Consider the following 16,574-nt stretch of genomic DNA (forward strand, 5'->3'; position numbering starts at 1 on the left):
AGTAAATACAAATGAAAACAAATCAGCTCAAAGCATGTCCTCTCTGTTGCTGGCTGGGCCCCAGTGGTGACAGATGCAGGAGAGGTGAGGTGCCCCCTTGCTGCTGCCCAGTTGGCTGTCCCCCAAGTTCCTCCTGCAGTGGCAATTCTTCGATCACATGGGCACTTTCTATGAGGAAACTACTCCACCCAAGGTGGGCTTCTCACCTCTGGAAGGAGGCCAGGAAAGCTGCAGCCTTTGCCTCATACCAGGCACTTGCATTTTTCTCAGCAGTGTTAGGTGGAGTTTCCCCTCCAGTGGCATGTGGCCCAGTTGCCCAGGGAGGAAGAAGTAGGCCTTTCCCATCCTGGGTAAGACAGAATCCTCTGTCGCAGACGCAGTGGCTTCATGAGGAGAGTGGCCTTGTCTCTTGGTGAGTAGTTATCCAGCGCAGGGTGAGGGGCACATTTGGACCTAATGCATAGATTGCTAGTTCTCAGTAGAAAAGAAAACTCAATTCACAGATGAACCAAAGTAGGTGGGAGCATTCCTGACATAAATTAAACCCAAGACCAGACAATACAGGTAAGAGTGGAATCAGGTTTTCTGTGAAACTGTAATTGGAGAACTGTTTATTAGTGCTACTGCCTAGATTCAAGGAAAAGGACAAAATGACCTCTAGATCAACCCACACATACTTATTGAGCACTTACTGTTTGCCAAATACTCTAATTTAAAGTCTTTTTTCCCCAGAGCTGTGCTATTCCTCTAGAGCAGGGTCTGCCAAAATACAACCCTTGGGCAAAATACAGCCACCTGTTTTTGTCAATAAAGTTTTATTGGAACACAGCCATGCCCATTCATTTACCTATTGTTTGTATCTGCTTTCACACTACACAGGCTGAGTCAAGTAGTGTGACAGACTGTATGGCCCACAGAGCTTGAAAACACTTACAGTTTTTCCCTTTAAAGAAAAAATTTGCCATCTCTGCTCTCCATTTTTGTATCCTAACAAAGAATTCATAGTGAGGGGTAGCTGGGAGAGGTGGTTAGGAAGAGAAAAGGGAAGTGATGCTCATTGAATGAGACATCTGTGTAGCCACAAGCCCTGGAATCAAACAGACTTGGGTTCAAATCCCAGCTCTGTCACTTCCTATCTGTGGGTTTCGGGCAAGTTACTTAGCTTCAGTGTATCTCAGATTCCACATCTGTGCAATGGCTCTGATAACTGTACTTATCTCATAGGGTGGTCATGAGGATTGGGGTGATTAATGTAAGCACTGCCTAATGCGTAATGAGTCCTCCATTGACAGAAGCTGTTATTTTTTATGACTAATGCAGTGTTCCAGGAAATAGGCTAAAACACATCATGTATATTAGCTCAGTTAATTCTTACACTGCCCCTATGAGAAAGGTATTACTAATTCCATTTTTCAGGCAGGAGTCTGTAGCACAGAACATTGCCTTAGATCACAGGGCTCATGGGTGGCTGAGTGGCCGATGTGAACCTACATCCTGTGGGTCCTCCAGGAGGGAAAATAGAGAAGCTCCAGGAAACCCAGCGGGGGCTGGGTGAGCTCCCTGGAGAGCCAGGCCACCACTCAGAGCTCATGTCAGCACCATTCCTTGCCCCCAGTGGAAACTGTGATGAGCTTTCCCGAGGAGGCACAGAGAAGAGGGGCTTCTCCAAGGATGAAGGCAAGGTGCACCCACCAGCCTGTGAAGGGAATGGATCACTGGTGACCCTGGGCCATTGGTATCAAGAAGTTAACAAGGTTTGCTTTGGGACATGGGATGGAATCACAGCCATTTCTTTTTTTCCTCACCTCTAATTTCCACCACAGCCTCTTCATGTCATCCTGGAACTGCGCAGGAAGTGCCTGGGTGGGAAGCGGAGAGCAGGGCTGAGATGAGGATGGTGTTTAATGGCACAGTGCATGGAGGGTGAGGGAGGGAAGGGCGGTGAAACTATCAGTTGGTGTCTTGAAGCTAAATCATACATATTTCAAGGCAAACTCCAGAAGCTTTATTCAGTTACCTGGGTCTATTGATGTCACCTGGACTGGATCAATATATCTTCCTGGAGAATTCAGAGGAGAAAAATCTATGTGGGGCTCACTCTGTAGGAAGATCACATTGGTGCCAGAGTGACAGCTCTGTGAGGAGAGTGTTAAGCACTCAGACACTGATGTCTCTGCCATCTCCCTGGCCAGAGCCTGCTCCTACCAGTGAGGCAGGGCAAGTGACATGAGGGAAGAGTGAATGAGTGAGAAACCATTATACATTCACACATGAGAGTATTCAGCATTTACTGAGCTCCTATGGTGTGCCAAGCATGTAGATACCAGGGTTTTAAGACTAATGAGACACCATGGCTATCCTTAGGAACAAGCTTTGGGTTTGCTTTGCCAGTAGAGCTGGCTCTGAAGGAGGCCAGCTCCAGAGCCACTGGCAGAGCAGGGGTGTGACTTCTTTCCCAGCGGCCTCTGAGATGCTTTATAGGATGATGAAAGGGACAGGTTACTCCTCCCAAACCAGCCCCCTACCCTCAGCCCCATCTCCCAGGGTACAACACAACACCCAAGCCTGAAGCCTGAGTCATCATGGTTGCATAGTCTCACATTATTTTTTTTTTCTATCTCCTTGCTCCTCATCTCCTTTTTTTTTTTTTTAACCCACAAGTAGGAGGGCTTCATTAAGCTAATTAAAAATGCACCAGAGAAAAAGGATGACAGAACCACTTGGGCTTTCCTGAGTGCTGCCGGGCAAGCCTTGGCTTTGCTTTCCTTTCTCACAGTCCAAGCTGCCTTGGGGGCCTGTGGCCATGGTAGGCTGAGGGGGAGGTGTAGGAGGAGACACAGCAACAGGGCATGGCGGTGGGGAGAAAATACCCTTTCCAAGTAGCTGAGCTAAAACACATACGGCTAGGCCTAAAGGCCATCTCCACACCCCTACACAGCCTCCTGGTTGTTCCACTCAAGCCATCTTCTAATAAACTGCAAAAATTACAGTCTGAAAATTGCTGGTTTGCTTTGGAAGAAGCATGCCCATATAAAGCTGTTGCTTCAGGACCTTTATAAAAGGGGATGCCACAGATTTCTTTTCCAGTATGTGGTTCACCTAGGCATGGGGATAGGTCATCCTTATATCTGTGTGTGTGTTAGCTGTCTGACTTTTTGCGACCCCATAGACTGTAGCCGGCCAGGCTCCTCTGTCCATGGAATTCTCTAGGCAAGAATACTGGAGTGGATTCCCATTTCCTTCTCCAGAGGATCTTCCCGACCCAGGGATCAAAACTGGGTCTCCTGCATTGTAAGCGGATGCTTTACCATCTGAGCTACTAGGGAAACCCTTCCTGTATCTAGTCCAAGTCTTTTTTGTTGTTGTCTAAAGCCACAGTTCTCTTGGAGGGGAAGAACAAAACAGACATTTGGGATCATGATCATTGATCTTCTGTAGAAATATCTTAGGCTGGAGGACATCTTCAGCCTGAGAATTTGCTCCATTCTTAATATGACATAGACTGTGTCCCATTGAGGTTCACAGTTTTGTAATAAAACCCATCTCCTGGGCCCTATGGGATATGCAGAGGAAAGGGACACAGTTCTTGTCTTGGGACAGCTGGAGGCAGGGAGAGTGTGGACGCAGGGCTGACATGGGGTTGCATCCTGCTCTTTGATGGCTGAGCACACAATGTATTTTCTTTCTCTCCAGCTTAAGACTCCTCCTGGGAAGGAGTGACTACTCTCTTTCAACCTCTCCCTTCTACTTGCCCTTAGAGCAACAACTATCTGATGTTTGATCCCTGAGGGAGGCAGTTTCTGGAGAGCTTCTTTCTCCAACCATGGAGGAGCCCATACCCACTCCAGGTCTCTGGTAGCTAGGGCACCAGAAGAAAGCTGCTTCCAGCATGATAAATTAATTAGTTAATGTCTGGGACATCCAATGGTCAACATTTTCAAACTCCCTTAGTTGTCTCTCTTTTCTAAGGAGGAAAAGAGAGAGAGAGAGAGAGAGAGAGAGAATGAACACACAGGTCAAACCTATGAATTACTATATGTTCTTTAAAGCAAAGTACTCAGACATTAGGGTTGTTATTGTTCAGTTGCTCAGTCATGTCCAACTCTGTGAATTCATGGACTGTAGCATGCCAAGCCTCCCTGTCCATCAACAACTCCTGGAGTTTACTCAAACTCATGTCCATTGAGTAGGTGATGCCATCCAACCATCTCATCCTCTGTCATCCCCTTCTCCTCCTGCCTTCAATCTTTCCCAACATCAGGGTGTTTTCCAATGAGTCAGTTTTTCGCATCAGGTGGCCAAAGTATTGGAGTTTCAGCTTTAGCATCAGTCCTTCCAATGAATATTCAGGGTTGATTTCCTTTAGGATTGACTGGTTTGATCTCCTTGCAGTTCAAGAAATTCTCAAGAGTCTTCTCCAACACCACAGCTCAAAAGGATTCATTCTTCGGTGCTCAGCCTTCTTTATGGTCCAACTCTCACATCCATGCATGACTACCGGAAAAACCATAGCTTTGACTAGACAGACTTTTGTTGGCAAAGTAATGTTTCTGCTTTTTAATATGTTGTTTAGGTTTGTCATAGCTTTTCTTTCAAGGAGCAATCATCTTTTAATTTTGTGGCTGCAGTCACCATCTTCAGTGATTTTGGAGCCCAAGAAAATGAAGTCTGTCACAGCTGTGCTGTGCTTAGTCACTCAGTTGTGTCAAACTCTTTGCGACCCTATGGACTGTAGCCTGCCAGGCTTCTCTCTCCATGGGGATTCTCCAGGCAAGAATACTGGTTATGGGTTGCCATACCCTCCTCCAGGGGATCTTCCCAACCCAGGGATCAAACCCAGGTCTCTGGTATTGCAGGCAGGTTCTTTACCATCTGAGCCTTCAGGGAAGCCCTAGATACCAGGGACATACACAGTCATTTCCCCCAGCATTTTATGATGGAAAGTTTTGAACATACATTGAAGTTGAGCACCTGTATACCCACAACCCTATTTCTGCCCTTAGCATTACACAATGCTTGCCTCAGTGAATAATCATTTATTTTTCCATTCTCCTGGAAATTCATTAAACCATCTCGGCTCCCACTCCAGACTACAGACCAAGTGCATCAGAAACTCTGGAGGTGGGCTCAACAATGTGTTTTTAACAAACTGGGTGATTAAGATTCTTGCTCAATTTAAGAACCACTCAAATTTTTGGATGCATTGCAAGATAAATTAGTGATGTTGGTTGAACTTCCCCTAAATATTTCATTCAATAAATGTTTATTGAGCACTTACCAGGTGCAAGGCACTATTCTTAATGCTAGGGACACATTCTTTTACAGCTGATAGACTCTAGATAGCTATCATTAAGTTGAGATACAGAGGAGAGAGGGAGGAAGGAGGGGAAAGAGAGAGAGGCATATGTAAAAGTAATGCAAAGCTGAAAACTTTACATGTGATTATCCTCACATTCAACTGACCAGCAACTGACTAGAAGCAAATCAAACGTAAGCCCATTAAGTTTTTGAGGGACTTGTACTATTAGGAGGTTTCAAAATGTTTGCCCAGTGGGATTTAGGAATGTGTTGCATTTCAGGAACTGCTGTGTGTCTTTTATTCTTCCTCCTTTTCACTGGGATGATTACTGCAATTACATAGTTCTTGTTCAATCACTGTGTATAGCATGGAGTCTGCTCTCCAGGGTGCTGAAGTCAGAGCCCATCCATCTCTGCCAAGGACGGACCCAGCACGAAGCAACCCTTGCTGTTGGGTAAACATTTGGACCTCCAGGCAAAATTTCAGAAGTGACCTTCTCAAGTTTTTTTTTTTTTAAACTGTTCTCCAGATTCCATCAATACAAAGAGGAAAAAAGGAAAGAGAAAGGGAAAGAATGAGAGCCTGAAAATGAGTTTCATTGTGCTACTTTGCTTCACACCAGGTCAGGCAAATAATTAGATCTAAATAAGCAGGATACTCTGAGTCACTGAGTGGTATTCTCTGTAAACTTACAGAGTTTAGCTGAATTGATTTTGATTGTATGTGAAAGGCTTTGTGACACTTGAGGACAGTGATTTTTGTTAAAGTGTGGTCCCTGGATTAGCAGCATCAGTATTATCTGAAAACTAGTTATAAATGCAAAATCTCAGCTCCCACTCCATACCAACTGAATCAGAAACTCTGGAAGTGGGCTCCCATATCTGTTTTTAGCAAATCCTCCAGGTGATTTGGGGACTTGCTGAAGCTCAGCATTCAAAAAACGAAAATCATGGCATCCGGTCCCATCACTTCATGGCAAATAGATGGGGAAACAGTGGAAACAGTGTCAGAATTTATTTTGGAGGGCTCCAAAATCACTGCATATGGTGACTGCAGCCATGAAATTAAAAGACGCTTACTCCTTGGAAGAAAAGTTATGACCAACCTAGATAGCATATTCAAAAGCAGAGATATTACTTTGCCGACTAAGGTCCATCTAGTCAAGGCTATGGTTTTTCCTGTGGCCATGTATGGATGTGAGAGTTGGACTGTGAAGAAGGCTGAGCACCGAAGAATTGATGCTTTTGAACTGTGGTGTTGGAGAAGACTCTTGAGGGTCCCTTGGACTGCAAGGAGATCCAACCAGTCCATTCTGAAGGAGATCAACCCTGGGATTTCTTTGGAAGGAATGATGCTAAAGCTGAAGCTCCAGTACTTTGGCCACCTCATGCGAAGAGTTGACTCATTGGAAAAGACTTTGATGCTGGGAGGGATTGGGGGCAGGAGGAGAGGGGGACGACAGAGGATGAGATGGCTGGATGGCATCACAGACTCGATGGACGTGAGTCTGAGTGAACTCCGGGAGTTGGTGATGGACAGGGAGGCCTGGCGTGCTGCGATTCATGGGATCGCAAAGAGGTGGACATGACTGAGCGACTGAACTGAACTGGAGTTAAAAAACTTCTGCATCTAGACCAATGGTTATCACTTCTGGCTGCACATTAGAATAACATGGAGCTTTGTAAAATATTGAGGCTAGGTCCCACTGTTCCTTTCTTCCCAAAGAAAAAGTAAAGCAGAGTTTGTGGGAATGATGTTCAGTTTTTCCTCCATTTTAAAACATCCACAGGTGGTTCTAGTGTACAACCAGTATTGAATTACTCCCTTAAAATTTTAGAAAACACATAGAAATATCCACTGAGTAATAGTAAGATACAGTCCCCAGCAATATGACCTCTAGTTCATCAGCCTTGCCCTTCTGGTCCCTGAAACCTTTCTGGAGTTCCTTGAAGACTAATTAGACCCACATAGCTGCACAAGGACATCTCACTGATATGAAATAGGAGGATACTGAGAATATTTGCATAAAATTGGCGTAAGTGGAGTTTTGCTCTCATAGATTATAAGGCCTCATTTGTGGCACTGTTTAGATTGGCACTATCATATTACAGCTCTCTAATGTGGACACCACATTTGGTTCTCTATTTCTGCCCCAACCCACCCACCCCGCCCCATTTCCCTCAATTCTGATTCTGAGTGGATGGGGAAACACAGACACATGGAGTAGAAATCATGAAAACAAAAGATGTTGAAACTTTCCTAAACCATCCTGAGGAGTGAAAATTGGGAGCTCTCAATATATCACGTCTACACTATTAACGATTTATAGTTGGATCTCCAGTGAGACAGGATAAAACAGAAAAAAATATGTATGACTGTGCTTTGTAAACTGCAAAGTATTCTAGAAATCTAAGACAGTATTAAAATGTTTTTCTTCTAAAATTAACAATGAGGCAGGTGGGGATCCTTTAGCAGTATTAGTCTGGTTCTAAAGGAATCTGAATGCTGCATGTGGACCACAGCATCTTTGCAGTATTTCTGCTAGACTAGAGTTCTTGGGAGCTGTGAATTCAGTTGAAAGTTTAATTTTTAAGACCAACAAATGTTTTGTCTATTTATTCTTTCTCTGGGTTTTATAAAATGATTCAGATCTGAAGTCCTATAAAATTTATCAGATTACATCTTTTTAAGGGCACCATAAAATGGTATTTTAGAAAGAAGGAGGACACATTTGGGCCATTTGGGGGCTAGTATAGCTAAAATGCTTTTCATCTGTCTCACTTGTTTTTTCCTTACATATCAGAGACATATTTTAATCAGTGTTTAGAAATTAGATGGCATTTAAAGAAGCTGAGATTTCAATCATAGCAGGGCTGGTGTTGGCAAAAATATATTTTTTGAGAAATTTATTTTACTTCACTTTAAACAGATGCCAAAAGGTACTTCATTCTGATGCAAAGCTATTTGAGAGGCATTGAAAACTGCTGCCTTCCAAAGTTGCTTATGGATCCTCCATGCTATTCCCCTGCCTGATTTACCATGATGAGCACCCAAAATAGCATTAGCCTGCAAATATAGGGCATAGGGTGGGAGCTAGGGTTGGGATCAGCCTATCATGGAAGCTGTGTCTGAGTTAAATAGGAAAGTTGGGCTCCTTCTTCAGTCATCATTCAAATTGGAAGAGATTTCAGATCATTTAATCTTGTAAGCTTTAGATCACTCTGGGTGAGTTTAGATGTTAGCCTGGCAATATAACCATTTTCTCTGCCCTACCACAAAATGCAAGGGAGGGAAAAGGTGATGGGATAGGATAGCTCATATCTAAGGCTGGTTCTTGGTATTATTGTGAAAAAGAATTTTATCCTTCCCATCCTGGTCCTTATTTCTTGCTGTTAGTCCCTTTCTGTACCCTCTATCTCAGGGCCAAGACTATGGTGAGGCAAGCACAGCCCCTATGTTAAAAATTTTAAGGAAGCACTCACTCAGGTTCAAGCGACAATTCTATAGCTATATGAACCTGAGAGTGATTGCTTCCTTAAATTTTGAACTCTGGACACCTTGCTTGCCTCACCCTAGCCCAGGTCCTGCTCCACTCTCTAAATACCTAGTGTTTACATACTAGCTAAGACAAGGAAGTGACCTATATCCACTGAAAGATGAATGGATAAGGAAAATGTGGTAGTATATACAATGGAATGTCTTTCAGCTTTAAAAGAGAAGGAAACTCTGCCATTTGTGACACCATGAATGAACCCGGGGGGCATTATGCAAAATGAAATAAGCCAGACACAGAAGGACAAGAAGTATGTGATGCCACTTTTATGAAGAATCTAAAATAGTCGAACTCATAGATGCGGAGACTGGAATGGTGGTTTCCAGGGGCTGGAGGGAGGGGGAAATGGGGAGGTATAAGTCAGATAGAACCAGGCTTTAGTTAGGCAAGGTGAATAAGTCCTAGAAATACATTGAGTAGCATACTGCCTGCACTTAACAACACTGTATTGTATACTTAAAATTTTTCTTAGAAGATAGGTTTTATAATGTGTTTCACAAAATACATACATAAATAAAGGGGGTGGGAGAAAACTTTTTAAGGTGATGGATATTTTTATAGCATAGATGGCTTCATGGGTCTATACTTATCTCCAAACTCATCAAATTTATATATTAAATACATGCAGCTTTATTGTCTCTCAGTCATACCTTAACAAAGTGTTTTGTTTTTTTTTTTTTAAAGAAGAGAGCACAGGGTATACTTTATGGAACAAGAGATTCCATTGACTAAAGGGAAGGATTCATGGAAGTAATAGAAGGTAAAGTTGGAAAGAAATGTCGGGGTCAAATTATGAGGTAAAGTCTTTGAATGTCATCCTAAGAATTATGAACTTGAGTTCACAGAGAATGATATAACTGGATTGAGTGTATTTAATTTGAGGAACATGGAAAAAGTTCCATCTACCTGTAATATTCCTCCCTTTAGCCTAATATAGTTTAATTTGAGTTTCTAATACAGATTAATGCATTTGGAGTAATAGGCCCTGGGGATTGGACAGCTCCTGAATATAAACATTAATTCACACTTCAGTGTAAACTAGTAAAATGACCATGTTCCTTGTAATAATTCATGAAAATCAGGCAATTTGGGCTATGTTTGTAAAAAGAGGCACAGTCCCTCGAGGGCAGACTTTGAGAACATTCTCCAGTATGGTACTTGGGGTAACAGACCAGGATCAAGAAATGATAACACAGGAGGCAGCCATGGAATAATATGTATCAAAGATGATAACTGATTTACAATTCACAGATCAGCTTCACTTCCATTATTTAGTTTCATCCTCATAGAGCTCCAAAAGAGGGATAAGACAGTGGTTATTTTTATCAATGAGGAGACAACATCACAGAGCTTCATGGCCTAGAGTCACAGGTCTCCAGAATCCAAGCATTCTTTTCACTACTCTCTAAAGTTCACCTTTCACTTTCTTGCCAAAGCCCAACCCTTTAGGGAGTTGAACCTTTGGTTTTTCTATTAAATGCTATCATGTGTCTGAGAATGTAACCCTCGAAGCCATGAACAATGACAGATCTGTACTTGATAATATCAAGGCAGCTCATCCGGTCCTTGTCTTGACTTTCTGTCTTTGAACTTCTATTTATGTTCTATTTGTTAGTGGACTTTCAGAGTAAATGGAGTAGAGAGAAGGGATATGAGTAGTTACAGAGATTGAAAGAGTATTATTATTTTTATAAAAAAGCAGAATGTTTAATACTACTTAGACATGTTGCTGGAACATTTAGGGAGAGAACTCTGAGCCAAACCATTGCTAGAGCCCTTATTGTATGGTTATTAATACTGCATGACTGATGTGCTTATTACCCTCCAACTCCCAGCAACTTGTTTCCTATCGAGTCTCCATTTGACTCTTCTCCCCCAAAAGACCCTGGCTTCCTGAGGAGCCAGGCACTAGGAACAGACGCAAGAGGACCTCACTGCAGCTCCAAGGGAGATGTCTGAAAGCTGGGGGTTGGTGTGGCCAGAAAAGAAGCCCTTTGTTAAACTCATTCTTGCTCTCAGGGAGGCAGAGAAGAAGGGATCTGCCAAAACAGAGAACTATGACTCATAAAGTGAAAGTGAAAGTGAAGTCGCTCAGTCGTGTCCAACTTTTTGCAACCCCATGGACTGTAGCCTACCAGGCTCCTCCGTCCATGGGATTTTCCAGGCAAGAGTACTGGAGTGGGTTGCCATTTCCTTCTCCAGGAGATCTTCCTAACCCAGGGATCGAACCCAGGTCTACCACATTGCAGGCAGACGCTTTACCATCTGAGCCACCAGGGAAGACTCAGGAGTTGACAGATAATCCCGAGCAGGTTATCTCATCAAGTTTTCAGGACAACCTGGGGAAGTAGGCAGAGAAGACAGCACCTTAAGTAAATGGAAGCTGAGAGAAGCAAAGTGCTTTTCTCAAAGCTATCTGGCTGGAGAATGTCCAGGCTAGTTCCTGAACTTAGAGCCCCCGAGACCAGGTCCAAAATGCTTTCTGCCATACAACCCTACTTTCTGGGGGAGTGGAAAACCTTCCAGACTCACAGAACACTCTTGTCCAATTTCAACCCCTTCTGACAATTTCTTTTTAAAAAACATTGGCAGGATACATACCTTTAGTTCTAAGCTTAACCAGCCCTGGTGTTGCTATTTCCAGGTTCTCCTTCTTGATCTTGACCTCTCAACCTGGGTTTATGTGTCCCTCCACTGGATCTCATCTAATCTTTACCTTGATGACATCACTTGTTACTTGTTTACTTATCACTTGTTTGTTTCCACTCCAGTACTGTTGCCTGGAAAACCCCATGGACCAGAGGAGCCTGGTAGGCTACAGTCTATGGGGTCCAAAGTCGGACACGACTGAGCGACTTCACTTTCACTTGTTTGTTTACTTGGTCTCAGCTGCTGAGCTGTGAGCAGTTCTGGATCTGGATCTTATTCATTGTCTCTCCATGGTGCTTAGAACAATGCCTCAAACATAGTTGGTAGGCAACACAATTTGAACTGAATACCCTTGTCCGGGTCCTTTGTCCTTACATGAAGTTAATCCCTCTCTTTTCTTCTTGACATTTTTATGTCTCCTACTTCCTGCTCTCAAGAAAAGATCTTATGCTCCCACTCATCCTGACCTTTGAGTGACTGAGAAGCTGAGCCCCGGATCCTTCCTTGAAATGTTTGCCTTTTAAAAATCAATTGACCCTACTGTTGTAAGGTGGGAAACCAGTAGGCATTATTTGCCGGTAGTGATGGTAAGGGTGTGTTGCTGAGAAAATGTTGTTCCTCTGATATATCACTGCAATGCAGTGTCCAGATAAAGGGGAAAGTGTGTCTCTGAGACCATCAGTCTCTTATCTGTGAGAGCACATCTATGTATATCTGTGGGATACATCTATCAGAATATGAGGTGTATGTGTGTGTGTGTGTGTATGTGAGTATGAAATATGTCTCCGTGCATCCTTGAGCTCTCAGAACAAGAAGGAAAAAGAGAGAAGATGAACCACACAGTCAATTTCTCCCCCAGAGACAAAGTCATCAAAGAAAGTGTCCCAGAGGGAAGAGGCCTATTATAGTTGGAGCCAGTTACCTTTTCTATTATCTATCTTTATCTCTTCTGAAACATTTGAGAGGACCCTTGTGAGCCCTCCCTGTCTGGAATTTAGGAATGCCTAAATCAGATCATCATCAGGCTTCTGGATGGACCTAATAAGTTTCCTCAGTAGAGATGGCAACATGGGCACAGAGCAGGCTGGAGGAAAAGGACTGCACAAATAAGCAAGGGCTGAGAGCAAGCGTGCCATTCATTCACTCTCTTAAACACCACAAAATTTTAATGCCCACAAACATGTTCTCAGGGCACTCGGTCTCTTGTCCTTCTGGTGTACATGCTTTCTTAGTCACAAGCACACTTGTTCACTATTGGTTCAACCACCCTTTGGGATGTGCTTAGCCCTGCCAGGCCCTGGAAGGGATATTGCATGGGGGAGGGGGGATTTGCTGAACAGCCCCAGGACCACATCTGCACCTCCCTGCCTGATTCCTATCCCAAATCCGCCCAGGTTATGAGCTCCTAAGGACAGGACTAGGTCTGTCTCTAAATTGTCTCTCGAGCGATACTCTGCCCATAGATCTTGCATACACATTTCTTGAGCAAAGAAATAAGGGATGAAGCAAGATATGACTTCTATCTTTAAGAAGTTTGAGGTCTATTAAAGGACAAAATACTTCAAAGATCTCTTCCAATTTTGTGATTCTTTCTTATGAAATATCTACAATACAATGAATGCAGAATGAACACGTTCCATGTGAGTATATATGCTATCGGGCTTTCCAAGTGGCACTAGTGGTAAAGAACCCACCTGCCAATGCAGGAGACGTGAGAGATTGGGTTTGAGATCCCCTGGAGGAGGGCATGGCACCCCACTTCAGTATTCTTGCCTGGAAAATCCCATGGATAGAGGAGCCTGGTGGGCTACAGTCTAGGGTTGTAAAAGAGTCAGACATGACTGAAGCAGCTTAGCACACGCACGCATATATGTTATCACAAGAGAGAAGAAACTCAGCTTTAGATTCAACCAATCATTGAGTATCTGCTATTTGTCCAGTTGCATTCCAGGCACTTCTGAATCTAGCTTCATTTCAATTTGACAATAATTGTCTTATTCAGAGTACAACAATAGCTTGATGATAATAGTAGCTATTGTTTATTGAGGGTTGCTCTGTGCCAGGCAACATGCTAAACCCTGTGTCTGAATGATCTCATTTAATCCCCTGCAAGCCTGTAACTAGTGAATTAGGAAACTGAGGCGGAAGGAGAGTAAGCAGTGTGTCCAAAAGACATGGTGCTAGTTCCTGGCTGCCTTGGGGCTTGAGCCCCATCTGTTTGACACCAATATCCGGACTTTGGCTGTGATGTATGTGGGCCCCGGGGACATGTTCTATGTTTTATTCTTGGCCCATCACTTTCTGGCTATGTGATCTTAGGAACTTCTTGCTCTCTGAACTCCAGTTCCCCAGTTTGCAAAAGATAGTAAACACTGCCTCAAAAGATTGTTGTAAGGATTAGATGGCATGATGTATATACATACCTGTTGCATAGTAGATATCAATGCAGGTTAGTTTTCTTCTTTTAAAAATTAAGGTAACTTGAAAAATGGACCAAACAAATAAGAGCTTGTCCTTCAAACCTGCCCTGTTGGATCACCCTTCCCTGCCCCAGGCCAGATTCTATAGCTTTTCCAGTCACTTTCAGATATTAGAAGTTTTATTTTCAGGTATTAAAAAGGCCAGGTGGATCTAAATCAATACTTTGATTTCACATCTAATTTGAGCTTTTCTCTTTCTTCCCTGCCTCTGCTCAGTAGAGGTGAGGGGGTGGTTGTTTGTTTCTTTAAGCTTCCTGTTGCCTCACATCCCACCTACTGGCCAACTGCCTAGGGCTCATCTAGGGCTGGAGCTGGAGAAGGAATTGAGGTGGGTGATGGGGTGAAGGTCACAGATTGATTTTCCCTATTTCTTGGTAAGCCCTGCAGAGAGTATATGTCTAAGCACCCTCTTTGGAATGTATGGAGACTTCATCATCATTTTTTGACAGCAGATCTGACTCCACTGTTGCTACCATAATTTGGGAGCAGGGTCTTCCATGTGCTCTTTGGGAATCTAGATGCTGGCTCTTCCCCTCAAGAGGTGTTTTTGTGGGCTCTTTAAAAGTTTCCCTCATGGTCCGCGTACACTGGGCTCTCTGGATGACCTCCAAAGACTTCCCTTAAGCTCTTTATCCAGTGTCGCTCCCCACCCTCCACCAGCCTCTGTACTGGGGTTACTTCCCTCCAGCAAGTGGTCCTCTAGGGCAGAATCTCCTCTGGACAGCTCAAGTCCAGCTCCTGCTGTGACATCCATTTACCCCAGAGAAGGCTCCCCCAGACTCAGGACACTCAGACTTTCTTGCTGGTGGCTCCAGCCCACCTGTTGCCTTCTGACTTTGCTAGGTGAGCCTCTGATGCCAGTCTCCCATCTCTGTGCCCCTCAAGCTCCCCAGGTTCCTCAGAAGCTCTTGCCCTGCTTTGCTCCTGTCTGAAGGAGCAAAGATTTCCTTCTCCCCCTTATAGTGCTTTCTAGAAGTGATTCTCTTTAAGGCTGTGGTGAGGGGGCAACCATCAGGACCCCTCCCTAGGCCACCAGCTTCCAGTGAATCCCCTGTCTGACTGCCCTTGATTAACCTCCCACCTTCTCTTATATATGAGGTTGAGGTGGATGATGGGATGAAGGTCATAGATTGAATTTCCCTATTTCTTGGTAAGCCCTGCAGTTTGTGTCTAAGCACCCTCTTTAGAAGTATGGGGACTTAATCATCATTTTTCTCAGCTTTGGGAGCTCAGTGCAAATGTCAAAACAATTTAAAAAATTCAGTTCAACATACAGTTATAATTCTCTCTGTCCCATGTACAGTACACATAGACTTCAAAGTCCAATTATATTCCAAGAGCAATAACAGAAAAGAGCAACTGACTCCCATCCATCCTGTCTCTGTGTCCCTTTTCCCAAAGCAACCACTTCCAACTTTTTGTGCTATTTATTTTGATAATTATGTCCTTATTTCTCAGCAACATACATGTGTGATTATTTCTCAGTTTCTAAATGTTAGATGTTATTGTTGTCTTCCTAAAGCAGGAGAGGAGAATTCAGATCATTTACTGCGCTTCCTCCTTGCAGCCACCCCTACTACAAATGTTTCGTTTCCCCCAGCTTCTAATGTAGTTATATTACATTTTTGGATTAAATGGTATATTTGTTATTGTTGCTATGTAAATGTTAACAGTCAAGCCACATAATGCACCAACTGCCTCTCTGTTCTTAAATAATTTTCCCCCTAGAATCAATCTTCATTCATTTTGTTGTTTGCTTAGTATGTAATATATAAATGATTCATCTTCAGACTCTTTGGCAAAACTAGCAAACTCCTCTAGATAAAGTTGAACATATGATATAATCTGTCTGTTCCTTTTTTTTCTCTGGGAAAAATACCTCAAAAGACTTCATCCATCCTATTCCCTCTGGGCTGGCTGCTCTCTAGGGCCCACGACACTGCTATTATCTCGAGAGTTCCTTTCACCAAGTCCAGCCTTTCAATTGTGTTCAAGGTTCTCTTCCCTGATTTGATATCTTTCTCGGGTCTCATTTTTGTTTTTCATTTTGATGGAGTGCATCCGTTGGGAGAAAGTTCATAATAAGTAAAGTTTTTCAGACTTTGTTAAGAATATCAGACAGAATAAGAGAGAATTTGGTTGGTTGTTGAATTCTAGGTTAGAAGCAATTCTTTTCTATCAGAATTTTGAAGGTGTTGGTTTATTCTCTCTTAGCTGCCAATGTTTCAGTTTCTAAGGCTAATGCCATTTTGATATTGATTTTTTATGTCTATTTTTTCATTTTCTTTACCTTTGTCTTTGTACCTTCATCTTCTCTTTATCTTTGTTAGTCTGAAATTATGTGTCTTGACATGGTTCTTTTACAATTCATTATACTAAGCATGCTACAAGTCCTCTCATTTTTCCTCTGGAATTTTTATTAGCTGGCTATTGGATCTTGAGAGTCCCTTGGACTGCAAGGAGATCCAACCAGTCCATCCTAAAGGAGATCAGTTCTGAATATTCACTGGGAGGACTGGTGCTGAAGCTGAAACTCCAATACTTTGGCCAAATGATGTGAAGAACTGACTCATTTGACCAAATGACGTGAAGA

Source organism: Oryx dammah, unplaced genomic scaffold (assembly GCF_014754425.2).
Source record: "Oryx dammah isolate SB20612 unplaced genomic scaffold, SCBI_Odam_1.1 HiC_scaffold_28, whole genome shotgun sequence".
Classification (NCBI taxonomy): Eukaryota; Metazoa; Chordata; class Mammalia; order Artiodactyla; family Bovidae; genus Oryx; species Oryx dammah.